General features: G+C 44.2%; 1 protein-coding gene across 6 annotated transcripts in view; it reads left to right on the forward strand.

Annotated features, from left to right (window-relative positions):
- The window catches only part of LOC126354141 (uncharacterized), a 331,010-nt gene that overhangs the window by 77,911 nt on the left and 231,307 nt on the right, over positions 1 to 21,792 (forward strand). The window contains exon 1 of one of the 6 annotated variants that reach the window (XM_050003549.1): positions 11,045 to 11,085. The exons of the other annotated variants lie outside the window; for them this stretch is intronic. The gene's annotated coding sequence lies outside the window, so the exon portion shown is untranslated. Of the gene's footprint in view, positions 1 to 11,044; positions 11,086 to 21,792 lie in introns of those variants that run through there. 6 annotated transcript variants of the gene reach the window in all.

Genomic DNA, 21,792 nt, shown 5'->3' on the forward strand with positions numbered 1-21,792 from the left:
TACTTTGTTAGCTGACATCGATTTATCCAGACGAGAAACGATTTTTACTCGTTTAAGATATTTCTGTTTTTATTTATAAGTGCGAACTTAGTTTGAATCCATGAGCTATCGGTTCAAAGCACCGGGGAATATAAAATTTAACCAAAGTTACTTTTGGCTTTCACAGACTCCTTACAGTTTGGAACATAAATGCTGTAAAGTAAAAAATCAGATTCAAACTATGCCATATGCGTAAAAACAATTTTTTTTAACTACGGTCGCAGGTTCGAATCCTGACTGGGGCATGAATGTTTGTGATGTCCTTAGGTTAGTTAGGTTTAAGTAGTTCTAAGTTCTAGAGGACTGATGACCTCATAAGTCCACAGAGCTCAGAGCCAATTTTTTAAAAAAATTAGCAGTCACCAAATTAAGCTGTTTCTCGGAGTATTTAAGGCATCGTCTCGCAAAGCTGTATGCTAGTCAAAACTTTCATTTCCCGTGTTCGAATATTTCGTGAAAAAGATGGCGTATGGCACAACGACGACGAATTTCTCAAGGCTAAACTCGCTAAGAAAGCCAGCTGTAAATGTAACCCGCACGTAGACTTGGTTCGTTCGCCACTAACATTTACGGAGCCTCGATAACCTAATTAGGGCATAAACTTGTGCTGTTCAAAATTGGAGAGCAGCCTTTAAGCGCTGGACATAGCCGTTCGAGGGCTGTTTGCTTGTCACCTTATGTGAATGAGTTCGGTCAGCTCCGTAATGGTCCTTGAACACGAGTAGCAGCAAATAAAACGTACACCCCTAACTACTAAAGCCAACAGAAGCATTTAACATCAGCCTCGTGTCCCAAAATGAAGGTGAGATGCAGGGACTGTGGGAGAGTGTTCGGTTCGTTTTCTATCTGAAATTTACTGAGATTAAACAATTCCTAGGTTATAACACATATCCCGCAACCGTGCTAAAGATTATAAAAAAAACATTTTAACTATTTAAGACGTGTATTCGTTTACAGAACTGTCATCTTTTGTAGAACTTCTCCGTGATGAGATCATAGTGTCTCGTCATTGACAGAATTGTTACAGACGGAGCGTTCCAATGGGCAGGAACTCAAGTACTATAGTTTAGGGATAGACAGAAAATCACAAATCAATACGGCTGGGTCAGGGACCGATAAGCAGTAGAAAGGAGCAAGGTCGGAGTATAACATTTGTCGGCAAGGTCGTTAGACACGGTTACTAGCTCAGACGTGATATGGAAGGGGAGGACCGTAGAGGAGCTTGGCCATCTATTAAGCGAATGTACCCATAGTACTGGTGGTTACTAAAATATTTGAAGAAATATAGTAACCAGATACTTACGTAATATTATTTAGCTAATACGGGTACAAGGTTTTTACCGATATTTAACTGGCATAGTACTGATTTTGTCATTACGAATTTCATGTCGACTGTATTTTGAAGCCGGCCGGTGTGGCCGTGCGGTCTAGGCGCTTCAGTCTGAAACCGCGTGACCGCTCCGGTCACAGGTTCGAATCCTGCCTCGGGCATGGATGTGTGTGATGTCCTTAGGTTAGTTAGGTTTAAGTAGTTCTAAGTTCTACGTGACTGATGACCACAGATGTTAAGTCCCATAGTGCTCAGAGCCATTTTTGTATTTGGAAAGCTGCAGCTACCTTTTAATCTGTGTCTTGTAACTCCTTGTTTCGGGTTTATGTACATAAAAAAATAAAATGTAGTGTGACTACAGCCTCCCGTCGGGTACACCGTTCTCAAGGTGCAAGTCTTTCGATTTGACGCCACTTCGACGACTTGCGCGTCGATGGGGATGAAATGATGATGATTAGGACAACACAGCACCCAATCCCTGAGAGGAGAATATCTCCGACCCACCCAAGAATCGAACCCTGGCCTTTAGGATTGACATCCTATCGCCTTGACCACTCATCTACCGGGGTCGGACATGTAAATAATATACACTCAATGTAGTTAATCGTATTAGATGTTTTAGGAAAGCTCGCAACCGTCTCATTCATAATTTAAATAACGAAACTGCACCAGATACTTATTTTTTCAAGATCAGCATAACGAGCCTAGAGAATTTATTCTCATTTTCAAGTTCATTTGTGCATTTGTTTACACGAATATGTTTGGTGGTGTTTGCATGTGTGATTTCCCGCCTTTCTTGCGTCTTTTTGAAGTTAGAAGGTCTGGCGCCTCCACCATTATACAGAATATCAAACACAGGCGAATTGTCACTTAAACTGTGTGTTTACAAAACGTGCTACAAAGATATTGTGAATGTCCTAATATCTTTGTGGCATATTTTGTAAACAGAAGGTGTAAGTGATGATTTGCGCGTGTGTAATATTCTGTATAATGGAGGAGGCACCATTCGTTCTGTGGTGGTGGTACTCATGACTCCAGAGAGTATCGCACCACAGTCGATAAGCCACACTCGAAACACTAGTAGTGCAGCAGCTGTATGGGCTGGCAATACAAACTGTGGCGAGGTCCGCTAGGAGCCGTAGCTGCCAACGTCTAAGAAGCATAATTTAAGTTGACTACCTCTGCTTGTTTAATAAATATAATTTTATGATTAATTGTTGGGAATCGTTCCGATTGAAGATAACCTACGCCCTCCTCCTGTATTCCCAACATCTTCTAATGTCGACGCTAGAGAGGTAGAAACTTACACATTCAAACATCACAAACATATTCATATGAACATATGCACAAATGGAAATGAAAATGAGAATAAACTCTCGAAACGCGTCGTGTTAAGCACCAAAAAATTGGTAACTGGTACAGTTTTTATTATTTAACTTATCATATACACTCTTTTAGACTCGCTGGTAGACTGTTGCACGCCCCGTTCGTTGTATGGCCAACTGAAGTATATACCATTCAAGCTAAAAGAGTGTGCTTTACGTATGTAAATGCGAAACAAGGAGTTACAAGATATAGAATTGGTTAATGAGGTGTTAAGTAAGGAGTGTGACAGTACATTCTGTTGGGCACCTTGATCACTTGGTCTTTGTCAATTAGATTTTTAGCTGTGGGGCAAATCGAAAGGTCGCGTGTACTCAAATAATCCTCAATCTACAGAAAGGTGAAAGCACTGCCTTATTCTCAAGAAGTTGGCTGATATGTTTCGATATCGATGTATGCAAACAGACAAATAGTTTTAGCAAATTGCGTCACGTCAGTCTTACAAATATTTTTATGGCCAGTTTTATTTTGACTACCCTGTATTAAAAGAGGGATAAACTGATAACTTAGACAATTGTCGGGCAGATTCTTTGCTATGAGTGTTTTCCAAATTTTGAAAAATCAATGTATAGGGATATAGCGGTATGTCTTAGTACATATGATTTGTTGCAAGACTCCAAATATGACTTAATGAAAGGAGTTGTCCACAGAAAATAATGTTTTGAGGTTCTAGTAGGGCTGACGGTAGTTTGCGGACAGCAGGTATATGCTTTGATTTAACAAAAGTACTTTATTGTATTTACCAAGTAATAGTTAGGTAGCCTATAAAGTGGAGCTTTACGGAATTACAGCAATATCTGAACAATGGTTGATTTCATACCCAGAAAGGAGGAAGTAGAAGGTTGTCCTCCTCCGTCAACAAATAAGGAAGAGTTTTGAATCTGACTGGGGTAATTAGAAGCAAGGTACGCCACAGGTTTCATTTCTGGATCCATTGCAGCAAAGTGGAATGAACATTTTTTAAAAATTACAATGAAATGAATACACTTAACTGCATAAAGGCGTTAATGTAAGTCAACTGGGACAGTTGAAAATGTGTGCCCCGACCGGGACTCGAACCCGGGGTCTCCTGCTTACATGGCAGACGCTCTATCCATCTCAGCCACCGAGGACAAAGAGGTCCGAAAGAACAGATATCATGTATAAGGCTCGCCGGCCATTTGCCCATCATCTTCTGTGCGGATGCACAAACAGTGCCTGAACTCTTACAGTAAAGCCGCGAGTAATGAGTATAATGGGCAGGGGCACTATGGATATAGTGCGAGACATTAAGTTGCGGATGTGGGTCTCACGGGAGGCGTGCCAGAGATACGGCCCTGCAGTCGCACTATCCTCTGCGTCATCTGTGGCTCAGGTGGATAGAGTGTCTGGCATGTAAGCAGCAGATCCCGGGCTCGTGTCCCGGTCAGTGCACACATTTTGAACTGTCCCCGTTGACTTATATCAACGCTTACATGGAGCTTGGGGTATTCATTTCGTTGATATTGTCATTCTAACGAGCTGGATGGTCACCGATGGTACCTGTTCTTTCGGACATGTTCGAAAGAACAGATACCATCTTAATATAAATATATTTTTTATTTGGAGCTGTTTTTGAAAGCGTTATATTAGTGTCCCAGTATGTTCAATCACGCAATTACGAGTTTACTTCGTTAAGACGGAGGGCAGATAAAAAGCTTTATGGAAATATCACTTGCAATATATTGTGCAGAAAGTAAATGCTGCTGTCTCCATTACACACTATTAGTGGACATTAATATGGAGTGTGTCCACCCTTGGTATTTATGACGGCTTGAACTCTGCTGGCGACACTGAGGTGTCTGAATATCTGTGTGCGTGTGTGGGGGGTGGGGGGGGGGGGGGGGGGAGGGCGAATAGAAGCTCAATTTTCGTCAACAACCGAAACCAGAGAAGGTAATGAAGTTAGACACTGGGGTCTGGAGCGAAGTCGACGTTCTAACTGATGCCATTGGATTCATTTCGGGTTCTGGGCAGGCCAGTCCAATTCACTAATGTTATTGTTCACAAACTATTGCCAAGAGATACTGCTTGATGACAGGTTGCCGTATCATGCTGATACAATCATCGTCTGGTAACTGTTCCCCTGTTGTACGCTGTAAAATGTGTTCATATCCTTCCGCATTTATCATTTTGTTAAGCACAATAAAGGAACCACACCAAAACCCATAACGTAACACCTCCTGCATCATGCTTCACTGATGGCGATCCACATGAGCGCACGTAACCTTATGTAGGCGTTTCCCAAACTCACACCCTTCCATCGGACTGCCAAAGGGAACAGAGTGATTCATCGCTACAAATCACTCGTTTCCAGTCATCCACTGTCCAGTGGCGTCGCTGTTGACTCTACCTCAAGTGACGCTTAGTAAGAATTGATTACAGGAATGTGTGGCTTGGGCGCTATTGCTTTTTTGCTATTTTTGCTCCCTACGCACAATAAATGTGCTATCTGAGCTGCCGGTAGCACTTCGGAAACCACGAGTGATTCCTTCCAGTGGTTTCGTACGATATTTTGCAACCACCCCCCGCAATATTAGACGGTCGCTATCTGACAGTACGTGAGTTCTGGCTGCTCTTGGTTTGTTTGTGGTTGTTCTATCGCGTTTCAACTACACAACCACACAACCAACACTCGACTTGGGCAGCTTTAGTAGGGTTGAGACATGACTGACGGATATCTTACTCAGGTGACATCCAGTGTTTAGTCCACGTTGGAAGTCAGAGACCTGTTATGACCGACCCATTCTGCGGTCACTGCTTCTCTACGGACAGCACAGTTCTTCCCCCGTCCTTTTGTACTGGCCGGTGGTCCTCCTCTCGTGACATCAAGTAGTCAGTTCCTCATCATCTTTTACCGGATACCGTATGTGTCCCTGAAAGTATAAAACCGAAAGCTTGTTCAGTTTGTTTACTTTTACTGTGTTGTGTCCTACTGTATCATTTTTGGAGCAACTCTCTGTACTTACCAAGAATATTCAGACCGCAGGAAAGGATAGTTGGATAGATGTGCGGTGTCAGTTTGCGAACCTCGTACAGATTGTTGTTCAGGTGTATCGGAATTCCAGTCTGCCGTTACGATGCTACATTGAGGAGTTTTCGCCGGCGGCTGTGGCCGAGCGGTTCTGGACGCTTCAGTCCGAAACCGGGCTACTGCTACGGTCGAAGGTTCGAATACTGCATCGGTCATGGGTGTGTGTGATGCCCATAGGTTAGTTGGGTATAAGTGGTTCTAAGTTCTAGGGGACTGATGACCTCAGATGTTAAGTCCCATAGTGCTCAGAGTCATTTGAACCATTTAACCTATCAGGCCTAGTAATAACATTAAACACGATCAACCTGTCACAGAGAATTGCAGCTGTTGTCACTCACATACCTGCCGATGGTATGTATGTGACTTCTGAGTGTTTCCACGACCAAGCTGCTCACGTGGTCTCGCCAGAACTTCATAAATAAAAAAAAAATCGCTTTTCCATGCATACATTCTGGTGCTGCTCTATAGTCTGTCCACCTTACATTAGGCTAGCATCTGGGTTGTATCTCTTAGAATCCAGCATAGAGCTTCCTCTGTTCATCTTTCATCCTTTCGGATGACTCCATGTCGCACACACATCCGCTTCCTTTTAATTACAGTCATAATTACACATTGTACTGTAGGCTGTCCACTGACCCGTATCTTTGCTTTTCTGTCCCTCCAAGTAATTCGCAACATGTATGTCTGCAATCCGCTCTGATCAACTCCCAGATTTTAAATGATTTTCGCAATAGAAATGAGTCTTACTGCAGTATGTCAAAACTGGTAATATACTGTGATTTTAAACTTTCCTCTACCGACTCTAATAAAGTTTTATTTTGAAAGCTCTATATTACCAAGAGTACTTCTCCTACTGCTATGTATCTTTCCTTCGCTGTCGTTCCATTCTTTATCTTCTGCTGCCCCAAACACACCAGTTCTGTCTTTATCGTTATTTTGTATTAGTTTATACAGGTGCGATGATTGTACTTTATTTTGGGCTACATCAGTACACTGTGGTATAATATACCTGAAAGTATATTTGCCAGTATGTGATGTAAGAAAGAGAAAAAGGTTTTTCTTTTTTTCCCCCATCATTCTCCCGACTGGTTTGTTGTGGCACCACGATATCCTATCCTGTGCCAACCTCTACGTCTCAGGGTATTACTTACACCCAAAGTCCTCAGCTATATATTGGGTGTATTCCAATCTCTGCCCAATCTCCCCCTTCTCTTTCCAATTTTTACTCTCTGCTACTCCCTGTAGAATCACTAAAGTAATTCCCTGGTGTCATAACAGATACTCTATCACCCTGTCCCTTCTTCTTGTCACTGTGCTCCATATGTTGCTTGCTGATTCGTGAGAAAGCTACTCATTCCTTGTCTTATATTTTCTTTTCCGGTATTCTCATAGTCCACAATTCACTAACATACTACACTGCGCACCAAAAGTACATTTTTGGAAAGTTCTTCCTAAAGTATATGGAACACTTCTTTTGGCTACAAATGCTCTCTAAGCCTGTGCTAGTCTGCTTCTCATGCCCTTCCCGCTTCGTCGGTTATTGTCATTTTGCTTCCATGTTAGCGATATCCCTTTTTCTTCTTAACTTCTTCTGAGGATAGCAATATCAGCATCAAATCTTATCACTGATATCCCTCCACCCTGAATTTTAGTACTAATCCCACTCTTCAACCTTTCTTTTATTTCCGTCTTGCTTCTTTGCTGTTTAGATTGAACAGTAGCAGCCAAAAACTCATCCGAGCACATCGTTCTTGATTTTCCATTCTTATTGTTTCATCTCGATTTTTTTTACATATTGTATACTGTTTTCCTATGGCTTGCACCTATTTTCACCAGAATTTCGAACATCTTGCACCATTTTACGCTGTCAAACGAATGTTTCTCGATCTTTCTTAACTCTTTTTTACATTATCAAGCACACCTTCAGGACTGTTCATGCGGTGTCGTTAGCTTTCTTAACGCCAAACTGACTGTCGCACAAGATTATCTCGATTTTCCTTTCCATTCTTCTGTATATCATTATTATCAGTAACTTCGATGCACTGGTCTCGCATTCGGGAAGACGACGGTTCAAACCGCGTCCGGCCATCCTGATTTAGTTTTTCCGTGATTTCCCTAAATCACTTCAGGAAAATGCCGAGATGGTTCCTGTGAAAGGGCACGGCCGATTTCCTTCCCTATCCTTTCTAATCCGATGGCACCTCGCTGTTTCGTCTCCTCCTTTCAACCAACCAAGCAGCCAACCAACCAACCCAGCTTTGATGCATGAGCTGTTAAGCTGATTGCAAGATAGTTTCCGCACTTATCTGCCGTTGGTACCGTCGAGATTGCATTGTTGGCATTTTTCCAAAATTTTGCTGATTTATCTCCTCATACATTCTCAAAGCAAGTTGAATGGTCGTTTAGTTACCCACTTCCCTCAGTGGCTTCAGAAACTGCGAAGGAATGTTACCGACGCCTTCCAACTTATTTGATCTCATGTCTTCCAAAGCTGTGTTAAATACCGATTCTAATACTGGTTTTAGTAATGCACACATAACGTAAGCCAAATTTTCATAGACATAATATATGTCGTTAAGGTTGCTTTGCTGTCGTTGATGGTCTTCAAAGTCGAAACATGAAGATGCTGTTCTGTTCAGTGGCTATTCGTTACGCCATGCAACGCTTACTTATGTCGGCGATGACGCGGCGAAGAAATTCGCAGCTGGTTTCTTGCTCTAGAACGGACCACAAATGCTTCATGACATTCGTGTTGGCTGAAGGCCGTAGCCTTCATCAACAAAAATACCAAAGTGTACGTATTTTTGTTTCGTGTCAGAAGCATCATCAAGTTACATCAGACATTCACACATAAGATACATACGAAGAAACGCAACACAGATTTGTAGATGTAAAACTGTGTACAGATGTACATCAAATATTGGTTGGTTGGTTTGTATTGGGAGTCATGGGACAACATCAGATATTAAAACAGTAAATACATATCGTGATTTTAAGTTAGAGCTAAATATATCTTGCCCAGAAACGGGCGACGTCAACTGCATTTGGCTTGTTGCCATAAGGTCCTCTGTAGGTGTCTGGAAAAGAGCAGTGGGCGGGTGTACGTATTAATCGTAGTTTGTAGTACTCCGCGTTACGCAGGTTTGAGTGTGTGGGTTAGGCCCACTTGCTATGAGTATATCTCTATCTAGCGGTGCCCGTATGTAGTCTGTGTAGTGCTTTCCACGTTCCCCAGTTTTCATCGTAACCTGGTGCTGGTTCCCCTTCCGGATCCATCCAGTGTTGATCTGAGGTCTTCCTCCAAAGTTCCACTATGGTTTTAGGCACTTCATAATCTTCTGCGGATATCCGGAAGTTTCGCCTTGATTTTAATCGTTGGTGATCCGGCTCAGCACCGTAGAGGAGATGTCGTTCCGTTTCTACTAATTTAAATTATTATTTAAATGCTCTTGCCTCTCTACGGATATCGGGAGGGGCGATGCCAGATAGGTGGTGTTTGCTGAGCAGAGGTGTGGGCTCCCAGCATCTGGTGATGATTTTGCTTGTCTCGCTGAGAGTAACATCAAATTGCTTTGCCTGTGCTGATCTATACCAAATCGGGTACGCGTACTCGCCGGCAAAGTGACAAAGGACGACTGGTGAAGTTTTGAGAACCCTAGATTTGGTTCCCAATTTAGAGCTTATCAGCTTGCGATTAGGTGCGAATGACATTACCTCTGCCGGCCGGGATGACCGAGTGGTTCTAGGCGCTACAGTCTGGAACCGCGCGCCCGCTACGGTCGCAGGTTCGAGTCCTGCCTCGGGCATGGATGTGTGTGATGTCCTTAGGTTAGTTAGGTTTAAGTAGTTCTACGTTCTAGGGGACTGATGACCTTAGAAGTTAAGTTCCATAGCGCTCAGAGACATCTGAACCGTTTTGAACATTATTTCTTCGGCTAACTTTTAGTTTGGTGTTAAGGTGGTACTGTTTGTATATTAGGATCCTATCTAGTGTTAGGCCCGGGTACTAGGGGTTTGGACAATGCTCTATTAGTGCCCCACGCCACTGAACCTGAAGTTTTCCGTCGGCCTACTTGTTCCGAAGGTGGAAGGCACAAAATTGTGTTTTCGCTGGATGTGGCTTCAACTGTTTATTTTAGTAATACAGATCTAGACCTAGTTCTACTAAGGCCTTACTCAGACATTGCTCCAGCTCATCGAAACTTTTCCCCTGTGCTGTAATTTCCCTGTAATGTGCGCATATATAGCTGTTTTCACCTGCAGGGAGGGGTTGATCATCGGTGTAGATGTTGGAGAAGAGTTCTGCTAACACACTTCCCTGTGGCACGCCATTGCTCTGGTTTATTCATTTGCTTCGTTTTCCCTGAAACTCAATTAAAAACCTCCGATTTTGAAGCAGGTTTTTGACAACGTTTTTAAGTTTAATGTCTTTAGTTATAGCATATACCTTCTGCAGCAGAGGTCGCAGATTGCTACTGTCGTATGCAACCATAAAGTCTATAAAAACGGCGCACGGTAGAGAGCTCTCTTGGAAACTATCCTCGATGTGCTGATTCAGATTGAGCAGTTGTGCGGTACAGTTTTTTTCAGGAGGGAATCTAGCCTGTTGCCGCATGAGGATAGATTCCACAGCCACTATGAGGCGGTTTTGTATTAGTCTTTCGAAAATTTTATACGGGTGGCATAGCAGGTACATTGAGAGGTAGCTCTTTGAGCATCTGGCTTCTTTACCCGGTTTAAGAACAGCCATTACCTTGGCTTTTCGCCTGATGCTAGGAATTTTGCACTTTTGTAGGTGTTGAACATGTCCAAAAGCGACTATTTAGCTTTCGGTCTGAAATGTTTGATCCTTTCAGTCAGGATGTCGTCTAGTCTAGCGGCCCTCTCTGTTTTGCATTTCTTTATGACATTATTCAGCTCTTCTGTGGTAAAGGAGAAGGACAGTTTGGTCGTTTCGTTGCCTTCTGTTCAGGTATTTGACCTGGTTTGCATTCCTTTGCGAGCTGAGTGGCTATTTGGTCTGCCGTTACGTTGACATAGGCTCTCCAGTGAGTTACGTCGCAGTTTAGGCATTCCAATTATCTCTACACGCTTTGTGACTGCCGTTGCCCTTATCGACGTTTACATTAGATTCCTGGGTGATTCACGTCGACCCATCGCGCGACCCTCGCTTAGGGTGAGCAATCACTCAGTCGCTCATCTGCTTTCGTCAGCACTTATCTCGCTCGGGGTACGTCAACTGTGCCGCTGCTTTCCTGCCGATGCCTCTGCTGCACCTGTGGTATGTGGAGTATCCGTAACATTTATTAGTTAATAGTCACAGAATCAAACAGCATATAACACATGGACGCACAACTTATCCAAGAAAAAAAAATAAACATTACAAATACTAAACAAACGCACACCTGAACGTGGCAACTTGACACGGGTTTCGGGCACTGCTCAAAGGTCCACGAGGCCGGGCATAGGCACGAATGCAGGGAGCGGACAGAGATCTATCTAGCCCCACGTTCACAAAAAAACAAAAAAATAAATAAAATAAAAAACTGGCTTTTGCGAGCAGATCTCGTGCTCCGAGGATTCCGTACAAACGTAATTTTATGGATTTGCCAGGTCATTATGACCACCCAGCTAACAGCCGGTATGTCCACCTTTGGCACGGATAACAGCGACGATGCGTCGTGGCATGGAAGCAATGAGGGCTTGGTAGGGCGCTGGAGGGAGTTGGTATCGCATCTACACACACAATTCACCTAATTTCCGTTATTTCCGGGTAGGGAGGGGCGAAGAACTCTGACGCCACGTTCAGTCACATACCACAGCCGTGGGTGCTGATGAACGTACCTTTGTTCGATAAGCAGATTGACCGTGAAAAGTCTTACGATAATTTCTACCGTAAATGCAAAAATGAGTCGGACTTCGTATTTAAAGATGCAATATCCATTCGGAATGCAATTCTCAAACGGCAAGATGCGTTACACGATCGGTCTGAATACTTCTGATTCATGTACGTTGCCCTTCCTGACACACCGTCCCTAAAACTGAAGATATGCAACATAAAAACACATGTGAGGGATGTATAAGTATAGACACTTTTGATATACATTCCAAATTACTGTCCAGAACAATATGTAGTGCAACATTTGCCACTTAGTCACACATACGTCTGCTTAGTGAGGACAGACGAACGATAGTGAGTAACGGGAAGGAGCTTCTTCCCTCGACGAACTTCTACTGTTGAACAACTGACAGGTAGTTTTTTCATACATCGATACTTTGCCTTTTTACCGTTATTGACTTGTCTGTTCTCTTTTTATCTTATGCGTGGATGGATACACATTTTAATGCAACGCCGACTGAACGTGGGTTGATAGCTGGAGCTAGACACATGGGACATTCCATTTCGGAAATCGTTAGGGAGTTCAATATTCCGAGATCCACATTGTTAAGAGTGTGCCGAGAATACCAAATTTCATGTATAAATAAAAGAGAATGTCACATTATTTTATTTCTTGCACTTGATAGATCTGGTGATCTTGTGGTAAAGAACATGCCTGGATCCGGGAGGTAGTGGAACCACTTCTTGGCCGTTCTACGGAAATTTTCAGCCTGCCTTTAATGTAGCCCTTTGTGTTAGCAGCAGAGCCAACACCGTGTTACGAGTGGAGGCCGAAATGCACGCGTTTTAGCTCACGCAGGCTGGCGTGAGGAGGGAAGAACTATACTGACGTCAGGTCTGGTAAATGACAAGGAATGAGAATTCAGAAAGCGGACGTAATTATTTTGATATTTAACTTTATTCCATTAATGATGAACGTCACTCTTGACGCTACATGATACACAATATTATCTGTCCAGAATACATTCTTGAAGATAGTAATTATAGTAACTGAATTGGCGCCTTGCTAGGTCTTAGCAAATGACGTAGCTGAAGGCTATGCCAAACTGTCGTCTCTGCAAATGAGAGCGTATGTAGAAAGTGAACCATCGCTAGCAAAGTCGGCTGTACAACTGGGGCGAGTGCTAGGGAATCTCTCTAGACCTGCCGTGTGGCGGAGCTCGGTCTGCCATCACTGATAGTGGCGACACGCGAGTCCGACGTATATTAACGGACCGCGGCCGATTTAAAGGCTACCACCTAGCAAGTGTGGTGTCTGGATCCGGGAGGTCGTGGAATCAGTTCCTGGTCGTTCTACGGGAATTTTCAGCCTGCCTTTAATTTAGCCTTTACCCCTCAATGAAGGGAGGGGTCGTCAGGAACGATACGTGTTCAGATTCCACTTCAAACTTTAAGTACCCTTTCCCCAGCTGGCGTAGAATACGGACACGGAAGGTGGCCAAGTGGCATCCAATTGAAAGACTTGCAACTGGCATTAAGCCAAGGGAAGTTGTTATTACTTGGTAGCACCAGAGGAAAACATTACACTGAGGCGATATGCACACATACAGATGGCGGTTGTGTGGCGTGCACAAGGTATCAAACGACAGTGAGTTGGCGGAGCAGTCATTTCTATTCAGGCGATTCATGTGAAAAGGTTTCCTACGTGATTATGGCCGCACGACGGAAATTAACAGACTTTGAATGCCGTAGTTGGAGCTAGACGAATGGGACATTCCGTTTCGGAAATCGTTAGGGAGTTCGATATTCCGAGATCCAAACTGTCAAGAGTGTGCCGAGAATACAAAATTGCAGGCATGATCCCTCACCCCAGCGGCCGATGGTATTCGCTTAACGACCTAGTATAAAGGAGTTTGTATAGAGTTGTCAGTGCTAACAGAGAAGCAACACTGTGTGAAATAATCGCAGAAATCAGTGTGGGTCGTACGACGAACGTATCCGTTAGGGCAGTGCGGCGAAATCTGGCGCTAATGGGCTGTGGCAGCAGACGATCGATGCGAGTGCGTTTGCTAGCAGCACGACATCGCTTTACAGCACCTCTCCTGGGATCGTGATGATATCGGTCGGACCATAGACGATTGGAAAACCGTGGCCTGGTCAGATGAGTCCAGATTTCAGTTGGTAAGAGCTGATGGTAGGGTTCCTGTGTGGCACAGACCCCACGAAGCCATTAACCCAGGTTGTCAACAAGGCACTCTGCAAGCTGGTGGTGGCTCCATATTGGTATGGGCTGTGTTTACACGGGACGGACTGCGTCCTCTGCTCCAACTGAACCGATAGTTGACTGGAAATGGTTATCTTCGGCTGCCTGGAGATCATCTGTAGCCATTCATGGACTTCATATTCTATGGGTGACAAAGCGCCATGTCACGGGGCCAAAGTCGCTCGCTACTGGTTCGAAGAACATTCTGGACAATTGGGGCTCTTCGTCCTCTTCGGTCTTAAAATGTTTATCTGTTTCTGGGCTCTAATTCGTCGCAGTGAGTAAGGTAGGATTTGTCTGTCAACCTGGAAAATTGCTTGCGTTCCTTGTGTATATCAGTGATGTCAATTGTTGTGAATTTATTATGATATTTGTCTTATTAACTACCACCACTAATTCGTTTAGCCATCACTATAATACAGAATGAGTCAACTATGATGAACCATTCAAGTACACCATTCATCAGCCCGCCCGGTTAGCCGTGCGGTCTAACGCACTGCTTTCCGGGCCGGAAGGCGTGCCGGTCCCCTGCACGAAACCATCCTGCGGATTGGTGTCCAGGTCCGGTGAGCCGGCCAGTCTGTGGATGGTTTTTAAGGCGGTTTTCCATCTGCCTCGACGAATGCGGGCTGGTTCCCCTTATTCCGCCTCAATTACACTATGTCGGTGATTGCTGCGCAAACACTTTCTCCACGTACGCGTACATTATAGTTACTCTACCACGCAAACATTGGGGTTACACATGTCTGCACCGCGGGATTAGCCGAGCGCACTAAGGCACTGCAGTCATGGACTGTGCGGCTGGTCCCGGCGGAGGTTCGAGTCCTCCCTCGGTCATGGGTGTGTGTGTTTGTCCTTAGGATAATTTAGGTTAAGCAGTGTGTAAGCTTAGGGACTGATGACCTTAGCAGTTCGATTTCACACACATGTGAACATTTTTTACACTCGTCTGGTGTGTGACGTTCCCGGGGGGGGGGGGGGGGGGGGGGGGGGAGGGGGGAGGATTTTCCTGAATGTTACAAAGAAGAAAAAAGTGTCTGCAATTTTCTTTCCGCACACTTTGACTGCCAAACGAAAACAAAGCTGGTCGGACGCCTGGCACGCATTGATTTAAATTCAAAATGCGGACAGTTATTTTCTGGAAGAAGTCATCCCTGTGACGAGGCATTACGTTATCAATACGAACCTACCACGAAACGACTAAGTGCAGAGCGGCCTATGTTGGGTTGCCAAGATCGAAGTAAAATAAAAAAAAAAAAAAAAAAAAAAAAAAAAAAAAAAAACTTAACGTTCTGTACAGTCTTAAACTTTTTGAACCGACAGAGTGTCTGCTCTCTGTACCAAATGTATGCTATAAAATGATTCCGGACAGACAGTGCAGTACGTTGAATTTGTTTCATGACTTCAGGGGTCGCTGATGTTTCCTTGTGGACCCCTGATTTTAATTTAAAAATGTTCAAATGACTCTAAGCACTATGGCACTTAACATCTGAGGTCATTAGTCGCCTAGACTTAAAACTACTTAAACCTAACTAACCAAAGGACATCACACACATCCATGCCCGAGGCAGGATTCGAAGTTGCGACCGTAGCAGCAGCGCGGTTCCGGACTGAAGCGTCTAGAACCGCTCGACCACAGCGGCCGGCGATTTTAATTTACCTCTGGCATAAAAGTCCAGTGGTATAGAGTCTGGCAGAGTGCAGGCCATATTTTTCTTTTCCGAATGACCGATCGATCTATCTCCAAACGTTACGTTAAGAAGGTCTGCGATTATCTGTGTGAAATAGACTAGAACCTCATCGTGTTGGCATCGTTTCGAATGCCTTATGTCGGCTGAGAAGTTTTCCGGTAAAAGTGGTAGCATATCTCTTAGAAACTGTAGATACTTGTGGCTGTCTAGAGTCCCACCAATAGAACTGCAACTAATGATGTGATTCTTAAAAAGCGCGCAGCACACGTAGACAGGCGAAGGTCATTTATTATCCACTGTTCTTCGGCCGCGTGGCTTTCCACGTGGCCTATGGGTTTTAAACGATGCTTCCTCCATAAACAGAATCGCCGCTTCACTTTGCAATTTTCGCAAACACCATTCAGAAGGTAGTATTGGTAGAGCACTCATTTGATTCCACCACTAGTACAATAAAGGAGCCTCGTAGTGGCTTGTCTGTTTACCGCCGCTAAAATGTTAACTGCATTTTACTTATCAGTTACTGTTTTTTTTTTTCGTTGGCTTATGTCGTTCTTCACACTAACAATGTTCTGACACGTTACTGTGTTTGCGAAGACAGCAAGCAGTCTGTTTGCTGCTGTCGGAGAGCGCACAATTAGCGATTTCAAGCACACGGGTAAAGACACGACGTGAGTTACGTGTTTCTCTATAGTTGCTACAATAGGGCAGCGGTTTGTAGGACCCTTTTTGCTGATGGTAGGATGGTGGTTTGCGGTTCAGTTATCCAATAATTAATTGATCATGTTCCACATACGTTGTGTAGTTGGATTCGCCTTGGACGCTCCCTCCAGTGCAACAGGAAAAGATACATACACTGAAGAGCCAAAGAAACTGGCATAGGCATGCGTGTTCAAATATAGAGATATGTAAACAGGCTGAATACGGCCCTGCGATTGGCAACGCCTGTATAAGACAACAAGTGTCTGGCGCGGTCGTTAGATCGGTTACTGTTGCTACAATGGTAGCTTATCACGATTTAAGTAAGTTTGAACGTGGTGTTATAGCCAGCGCACGAGCGATGGGACACTGCATCTCCGAGGTAGCGATGAAGTGGGGATTTTCCCGCACGATCATTTCACGAGTGTATCTGAGTATCAGGAATCTGGTAAAACCTCAAATTTCAGACATCGCTGCGGCCGGAAAAAAGATCCTGCAGGAAATGGACCAACGACGACAGAAGAGAATCGCTCAACGTGGCAGAAGTGCAACCCTTCTGCAAATTTCTAGAGATTTCAATGCTGGGCCATTAACAAGCGTCAGCGTGCGAACCGCTCAGCGGAACATCGTCGATATGGGGTTTCGGAGACGCAGGCCCACACGTGTACCATTGTGTACTGCAAGACTCAAAGCTTTACCCCTCGCCTGGGCCTGTCTACACTGACATTGGACTGTTGATAACTGATAACACGTTGCCTAGTCGGACGAGTCTCGCTTCACATTGTATCGAGCGGATGGACGTGTACGGGTATGGAAACAACTTCGTGAATCCATGAACCCTGCATATCTGCAGGCGACTGTTGAAATTGTTGGAGGCTCAAAAATGGTGTGGGGCGTGTGCAGTTGGAGTGATATGGGATTGTTGCAGGATTCATGGTGACAATTTTTTTTTTTTTAATTTGCGGTAAGTTGCTATGGGACCAAACTGCTGAGGTCATCGGTCACTAGGCTTACACACTACTTAATCTAACTTAAACTAACTTACGCTAAGGACAACACACACACCCATGCCAGAGGGAGGACTCGAACCTCCGACCGGGGGAATTGCGCGAACCGTGTCAAGGCGCCCAAAACAGCGCGGCTACCCAGCGCGGAGGTGTGAGTTGCTTCCAGCACTGGTTAGGTTAGGTTAGGTTAGGTTAGACTTCAGACATTAGTCGAGTCCATGCGACGTCGTGTTGCGGCACTTCTGCGTGCTTGCGTGGGCCCTACATGACATTATCTAGGTGTACCAGTTGCTTTGGCTCTTCAGAGTAGTTCCATTAAAAATGACGGTGTCATAATTCGGTAGCTATGAACGTAAAAAATTACTTTTGTATGCCACAAAATCACCATATGTTATCCGCCGCAGCTTAACAAAAAGCGCACAACGCTATATTTACTCTTTGTGTAAATATTTTGGAAGGGCTGTTTTAGCTGGCTTGTATTGTGCGACTATTAACTGACGATGCAAACTATGATTCCACTTATAGTGAAAGCATCTCCTCGGCGTTCACAACAGCGTGGTGGGAGCGAGAGTTAGAGAGAGAGAGAGAGAGAGAGAGAGAGAGAGAGAGAGAGAGAGAGAAGGAGAAGAAGAAGGAAAATGAGATGTAAACAAGATACGCTTGGGTATTGTGCCAAGTGCAGCGTTGTCATGTGATACGCGAATACCTCAGCACAGTTGTATACAAACAGGTCTTAAAGTCTCTGTTCTGTGCTGCTGACGAGGTTTAGCTGACTGTGCGGCTATTTTCTACTGCGATATACCGACCTTCAGCAGTTATGACCTTTTAAACTTCTTCACTTGCACGTGAAAATGAGTATGCGATGTATACATACTCCTTTGTATTTCTGCATATTCCACCATCGCAGAAAGTATCTTCAATAATGATCATAGGATTTTCTCACGTTATCCGGAGCTTCTCATCTGTCGCCTACTATAACAACACCAAAAACAAGAGCTACTATTTTTAAAGCCGTTATCTTCAGTCTTGTTTGTCGGAGCATACTGAGGAGAAATTTCACCGAATGCAAGATACTGTTTCATTAGATTATACGAGGGTCACTCCAACGAAATACACACTAGTTTTTTTAAAAAAAATACAGTTTTCATTCTGCATGTGTGAAAGTTTTACAGTGAGTAGATACATACTTCCCGCTTGTTTTCGAACTTAGTTCAACCTGTTCCCGTGAGTGGCGCCATCACAACATGTCTTCAAGATGGCTGCTACACTTGACGTTCGTCAGAAGCAACGTTCTGTCATAGAATTCCTGTGCTGTGAAAACGAGACAGTGGCAAACATCCACAAGATGTTGAAAAAGGTGTATGGAGATGCTGCTCTCGATCACAGTACAGTTAGTCGGTGGCCAAGCAGGTTACCTGATGAAAGCGGGCACGACAATATTGAGGATTGTCCTCGCAGCGGCAGGACTCGTTCTGAACACTCTCCAGACAATGTGCAGAGAGTTAACGAACTGGTGGCTGGTGACAGACGCATCAGAGTGAACGAATTGTCACGCTACGTTGGGATAGGGGAAGGAAGTGTTTGTCGAATACTGGAAGTGTTGGCGTTAAAAAATGTTTGTGCCAGGTAGGTTCACAGGTTGTTGACAATGGCTCACAAAGAAACAAGAAAACCGGTATGCAGCGATCTTTTGGAACAGTACGAGAATGGTGGAGATGAATTTCTTGGAAGAATTGTGACAGGTGATGAAACATGGCTCCATCATTTTTCACCAGAGATGAAGAAGTAATCAGTGGAGTGGCATCATGCAAATTCACCCAAGAAAAAAAAATTCAAAACCACACCTTCTGCTGGAAAAGTTGTGGCTACAGTGTTTTTCGATTCCGAAGAACTCTTGCTTGTGGACATCATGCCAAGTGGAACCACCATAAATTCTGATGCATATGTGACGACTCTGAAGAAACTTCAAGCTCGACTGAGTCTTGTTCGACCACATCGGCAAAAGCAGAATGTTTTTCTGTTGCACGACAATGCACGGCCACATGTCAGTCAAGAAACCATGGAAGCGATCACAAAACTCGGATGGACATCACTGAAACACCCGCCTTACAGTCCTGACCTGGGTCCATGTGACTGTCATCTCTTTGGGAAATTGAAAGACTCTCTTCGTGAAACAAAGTTTGAAGATGATGACTCCCTTGTACACGCTGCCAAACAGTGGTTCCAACAGGTTTGTCCAGAATTTTACCGTGCGGGTATACAGGCGCTGGCTCCAAAATGGCGTAATGCAGTTGAGAGGGATGGAAATTGTATGAAGAAATGAAAATATTGTTCCTAAAGATGTATCTACACACTGTAACACTTTCAAACATGTAGAATAAAAGAGCGCCAATTGCATGTTCAGTCTATCTATAGTTTCTTGTGTGTGAACATCTCAGAATCAATTATCCTGACTTTGTAGTATGTTCTAGTTTAGTAAATATGCTGCTGTGATTATATCTATTTCTTCTCTGATGTGTAATCATGCAATCTTGTATTCTGGAAAGCTGTATGGGGGTAAATAAATGTCAAAAAAGACAGACAAACGTCTTTCAATTACCACATAACAAACTCACCTGTTGGGCAACGAGATGTGGAGGGGGGGGGGGGGGGAGGGAACGGCTTTTCCTAATAACCGACCATACCGACCATAGTGTGGCTCTTTTAAACACTTTCGCCATGATATTTTGTTTTCTATGTGACGTCATGAGAGCTTTTTTAATCGTTTTAAGTCAATTTTAATGTGAAGCATGTAATTATTTTCGCTTATCCTATTCATCATCACCTTCGTCTCTGCTCTGTTACTGCTTAACCCATATTCCATGATAATTGTGTTGCCCAGTCCTTTCAAAAGGTCTTATGAGTTTCCCTTACAGAAGAGTTACGTTGTCTGAGAAGCTTAGCACTGGTTGGTACCTGTCTCCTCCTATGTACATTCCTTTTCCAAAATTTCCTTTCATATCCTTTCTAGCATCTTCGATGTATAAGGTTAGGTTCATGCACGTCAGGACAGACAACCCAACTTACGTCATACACCCTGTGTGGAAGTGAATGACTAGTGTTTATTTACATTTATAGCTTGCTTATTTATTTCGTGCAGTAGGTTTTGTGTGAGGTGTGTTTCTAGTGAAAAGTATTATATATCTGTTTTCAGTTGTGTAACACACTTCTGTTTTAAGAATTTGCGGATTTTGCGATCTTAGGGTACAGTGTAAACTTTGTAGAGATTTTAGTGTTCGTTTATTCTTCTCGTATATAGTTTGTGTACATCCCGCCCGACTTCTGTAGTTCCACAGACGGCTAATTTTCTATCTTGTGGAGGTCTCTTTGTTCTTTCTCAATTAGTCCTGACTGCTTTGTATTTTTTGAGATTTTATATAGCGGTTTTTTTTTTTTTTTTTTTTTTTTTTTTTTTTTTTTTTTTTTTTTTTTTTACACAGTGCGGTATGAGTATGGACTGTGCTTGTTCTGTGTGGACAGTACTAGGATTGGCCGCTGTCTGTAACCAGCTGGAAGCTGACTTGCCACGGTTGACAGACTTCAGGCATTTGCTCAAAGCTGCAGCGTCATGACGGATTCAGTGGTGACACCAGCATCACCTCTGCTTCCTTTGCAATTCCCTGGTCGTCCAGTTCTCGCTGCGCCTTCCGATGCCTAACCTCTGGCCGGTCTTTCTCTCGGGTGGCGTACGGTGGTGAGTTCGCTTGTATGTGGCAGGAGGGCATAAATAGAAACTGGCCGCATGACTGGCTCCTTATGCGTTATCGACAGGCACGAGATGCCACGTAATGACGATAACGCTTATAAGCCAGCACAGGTTACCTTTCCTCTTGGGATAGTGGCCGATTGTCTCGCCCTGTCCGGACAAGTGCAGAGGCGGGTATGTTAATTATTAGAAGCTCCACCGTTAGGCAGGTAATGGAGCCCCTCGTGGAAATAGCTAGCAGGTCGGGAAATAATGCCAGTGTGCAATCGGTATGATTGCCAAGAGGTGTCGTTCGTGTCGTGGAGGGAGCTCTGCCGATGGCTATTGAGCGAGCTGGGTGAAACCGACTGCAAATTGTGGCTAATGTCGGCAAGAACGACGCCTGCCACTTGGGTTCTGATTCCATACTGGGCCCCTTTCGGCAGATGGCTGATATGGCGAAGGCAGCTAGCACTGCACTTGGGCTAGACGCTAAGTTCACTATCTGTACCATCGCACCCAGAGTCAATCGCCGGCCTCTGATTTGGAGCACAGTAGAAGGTCTACTCCAGAAGCTCAGACGATTCTGCGACGGTATCGGATGCGAATTTTTCGACCACTACTGTAGACTGCAGAATTGTGGGGACCCTCTTTGTAATTGGATGACCGGTTCCCACAGAGCTACGCTTGTAAGTAGGTTGTTCAGGTTCTTATATCGGTAACGCCGCCGCCACGTAGCGCTCTGTATGAAAATCACTGGCTGTGCTG

The sequence above is a fragment of the Schistocerca gregaria genome, chromosome 3 (genome assembly GCF_023897955.1).
Source record: "Schistocerca gregaria isolate iqSchGreg1 chromosome 3, iqSchGreg1.2, whole genome shotgun sequence".
NCBI classification, from domain to species: domain Eukaryota; kingdom Metazoa; phylum Arthropoda; class Insecta; order Orthoptera; family Acrididae; genus Schistocerca; species Schistocerca gregaria.